We start from the raw sequence: 4,347 nt of genomic DNA on the forward strand, positions 1-4,347 counted from the left end.
TGAGAAATAAATTTGTTAGAGGAGGCCCAGCATCCCTGAAGAGCTCTGCAATGACTGTTCCCTGTAGGCCAGTACCTAGAGTAGTTACAGTGGGGACCGCTGCAACAGAATTGGGAAAACTAAATACAATGGGATTAATTGCATCCTGGGGTGGCAGGAGCCAACCACTAAGGGTGTGTGAGTGTGTTTACTGTAATTAGCAACAAAGTCAAAGCAGCTATCAAGTTAGCCTGATTCATGTGCATCTATGGTATTGGCCAGTTAAGCATTGTGTTCCTAGAGGTGGAATAGCTAGGAAGATTACTAAATTCTTACTTGGTCCACATAAGCAGAAAAGTTCTAGGTCAAGAGAACAAAAATCATACCTGCATCATAAAAACAGAGTCATGGCCCCTAAGTAAATTGCTGGATTTGAGCCTGTTAAGCATTGTGTTCCTAGAGGTGGAATAGCTAGGAAGATTACTAAATTCTTACTTGGTCCGCATAAGCAGAAAAGTTCTAGGTCAAGAGAACAAAAATCATACCTGAATCATAAAAACAGAGTCATGGCCCCTAAGTAAATTGCTGGACTTGAGCCAGTTTACAGACCCAGAAGCAGAGATGAAGTCCCTTTGAGCAAGCACCCTGGTATGCTGCTAAAAATATATACTGTTAACCTTTCTCCCAGCTGCCCCCAAAGGGGCTAAGGCCTTTTACTAGGGCAGCTGTGCACTGGGAAAAAGGAAATAATCAGACCTTTGGTGACTGCTGGACACTGACTCTGAACTGACACTGATTGCAGGAGACCCAAAACGTCACTGTGGTCTGCTAGTCACAGTAGGAAGTAAGTGATCTGTGGAGTTTTAGCTCAGGTCTGTGAGCGCAGTGAGTCCCTCTGAACCAGCCCTGTGGTTATTTCCACAGTTCTGGAATTCTTAATTGGAATAGACATACTCAGCAACTGGCAGAATTCCCACATTGATTCTCTGAACTGTGGAGTGAGGGCTATTATGATGGGAAAAGACAAGTGTGAGCAACTAGAATTGTCTAGAAAACTAGAAAAATAGTAAACCAAAATCAATACCATATTCCTAGAGGGACTGGTTAGTGCAGAGGCTAGTGCCACCATCAAAGACTCAAAAGATGCAGGGAAGGAGATTCCCACTGCATTCTTATGTAACTCAGTTATTTGGCCTGTGCGGAAGACAGATGGATCTTGTAGAATGAGAGTGGATTATTGTAAACTTAACCAGGTGGTGACTCTAATTGCAGCTGCTATACCAGATGATGTGGTTTTGTTGCTTGAGCACACTAACATATCCCCTGGTACCTGGTATGTAGCTATTGATATGGCAAATGCCTTTTCCTCCACATCTGTCCATAAAGTCCATCAGAAAGAGTTGACCTTCAGGTGGCAAGGCCGGCAACACATTTTCACTGTCCTACCTCAGGGGTATATCAACTCTTCATCCCTATGTCATCATTTAATTAGCTGGGATCTTGATAGTCTTTTCCTTCTGTAAGATATCACAGTGCTCCGTTACAGTGGTCACATTATGCTGGTTGATCCTAGTGAACAAGAAGTAGGAAGGACTCTACTAGACTTATGGGTAAGATATTTGCATGTGAAAGGGTGGAAAATAAATCAGGCTAAAATCAGGGGGCTTCTACCTTATTGAAGTTTCTAAGAGTTCAGTTGTTTAGGTTGTGTCAAGATATTTCTTTTAAGGTAAAAGAAATATAAAGTATTGCATCTGGCCCCTCCTACAACCAAAAAAGAGGCTCAATGCCTATTAGGACTCTTTGGATTTTGAAAGCAACATACTGCGTGGGGCCCATAAAAAGAGATGTCTCTGCAACAGGTCCAGAGCAAGCTGCTCTGCTACTTGGACCATATAGTCCAGCAGATCCAATGGGACTCGAGGGGTCAGTGGTTGATGGGGAAGCTGTTTGGTGCCTTTGGCTAACCCCTATGAGGAGCAAAGCCCTGCGATTCCCTGCAGATAACTATTCTCCTTTTGAGAGACAGCTCTTAGCCTGCTACTGGGCCTTAGTGGAGACTGGTCACTTCACCATGGGCTACCAAGTTACCATACAACCGGAGCTGCCCATCATGAAATGGCTGTTATCTGATGCATCAAGCTGTAAACTGGGGTGTGCATATCAGCATCCTAGCAACAAACAGAAGTGGTATACATGTGATCGAGCCTGAGTAGGCACTGAAGGCACAGTAAGTTCCATGAAGAAGTACCCCAAATACCCACAATCCCTACTCCTGCTGCACCTCCTTTTATCTCCAGCCTGCACCTATGGTTTCATGGGTAGTTCCATATGATCAGACAGAGCTGACAGAGGAAAAGTAAATTCAGCCTGGTTTACAGATGGTTCTGTATGATTTACAGGTGCTACTCAGAAGTAGACAGCTACAGCAATACAATACCTTTCTGGGACATCCTTGAAGGACAATGGTGAAGGAAAATCCTCCCAGTGGGCACAACTTTGAGCAGCACAACTGATTGTTCATTTTGCTTGGAAGAAGAAATGGCCAGATGTGTAATTATAAACTGATTAATAGGCTGTGACCAGTGGTTTATCTGGATGGTCAGGGGCTTGGAGTAAACATGGTTGGAAAATTGGTCATAAGTCTGGGGAGGAGGTATGTAGATAGACCTCTATAAATGGGTAAAAAACATGCTATTTGTGTTCCATGTGAATGTTCAGCAAAGGGTGATTTCAGCAGAGGAGCATTTTAATAATCAAGTGGATAGGATGACCTGTCAGCCTCTATCCCCAGCTGTCTCAGTCATCACCCAAAGGGCTCATGAACAAAGTGGCCATGGTGGCAGGGATGGAGGTTATGCCTGGGCTCAACAACATGCACTTCCACTAACCAAAGCCAATATGATTATAGCTACTGCTGGTATAGCTAATATGCCAGCAGCAGAGACCAACACTGAGTTTCCAATATGGCACCATTCCCTGTGGTGATCAGCCAGCTACCTGGGGGCAGGTTGATTATATTAGACTCTTCCATCACTGAGGAGGCTGCCTTTTGTTCTTACTGGAATAGACCGTCTGGATATGTATTTGCCTTCCACACACATGATACTTCTGCCAAACCTAGCACCTGTTGACTTATAGAATGCATTCTCCACCATCACGGTTTGCAACACAGCATGATTTTTGATCAAGGGACTTACTTCACAGCAAATGAAGTATGGTAATGGGCGAATGCTCATGGAATTCATTGGTCTTACCATGTTCCCTACCATATTGAAGTAACAGTGTTGATAGAATGGTGGAATAGTCTTTTGAAGACTCAGTTACAGAGCCAGCCAGATGACAATACCTTTCAGGGCTGAGGCAATGTTCTCCAGGAGGCTGAATATACTTTGAGTCAGAATCCAATATATGGTGCTATTTCTCCCCATAGCCAGGATTCACAGGTTCAGCAATCAGGAGGTGGAAATGGGAGTGGCACCACCCACTATTACTCCTAGTTATTCACTAGCAAAATTTTTGCTTCCTGTTTTCACAATTTTATGCTCTGCTGCTCTAAGGGTCTTAGTTCCAAGGGGAGAAATGCTTCTTGGCACCACCCACTATTACTCCTAGTTATTCACTAGCAAAATTTTTGCTTCCTGTTTTCACAGTTTTATGCTCTGCTGCTCTAAGGGTCTTAGTTCCAAGGGGAGAAATGCTTCCGCCAAGAGATAGAGCAATGATTCTGTTGAACTGGAAGTTAAAACTGCCTCTTGAACATTTTGGGCTCCTCATGCCTCTGTATAAACAGGCAAAAAAAAGTGACTGTGATGGCTGGCATGATTAGTCCCGACTACCAAGGGAAATTGGACTGCTACTGTACAATGGATGTAAGGAAGAATATGTCTAAAATACAGGGGATCCTTAGACCACTTCTTAGTATTATTGTGCCCTGTGATTAAAGTCAATGGAAATTAAAACAACTCAGTGCAGGCAAGACTGCTAATGGCCCAGACCCTCCAGGAATGGAAGTTTGAGATACTTCACCAGGTGAAGAACTGTGATCACCTGAGGTGATTGCTGAGGGCAAAGAGAACACAGAATAGTAATGAAAGAAAGTAGTTATAAATACCAGCTATGACTATGTGAGCAGTTACAGAAATGAGGACTGTGATTGTCATGAGTGTTTCTTCACTATTTTTCATCCTCTTCTGGGGAAAGGGTTAGTGCATTTTTGGTTGCACACAGGATGGTTGTATTATGTTAGGAAGAAGTATGATCCTGTTAATGTTTTTATTTGGAGATTAATATGGTTTAAGGAGATATGTATGGGTGTCAAGTTGACAAGAGGTGTATTTGGTGATGGTAAATTTTATGTGTCAACTT

At 43.2% G+C, this 4,347-nt stretch overlaps 1 pseudogene; it reads left to right on the forward strand.

Moving 5' to 3' along the window:
• Positions 1-3,341, forward strand: part of LOC103588195 — a 4,604-nt pseudogene extending 1,263 nt beyond the window's left edge.
• The last annotated feature ends 1,006 nt before the right edge of the window (positions 3,342-4,347 follow it).

This window comes from Galeopterus variegatus, unplaced genomic scaffold, assembly GCF_000696425.1.
Source record: "Galeopterus variegatus unplaced genomic scaffold, G_variegatus-3.0.2 Scaffold534, whole genome shotgun sequence".
Classification (NCBI taxonomy): Eukaryota; Metazoa; Chordata; class Mammalia; order Dermoptera; family Cynocephalidae; genus Galeopterus; species Galeopterus variegatus.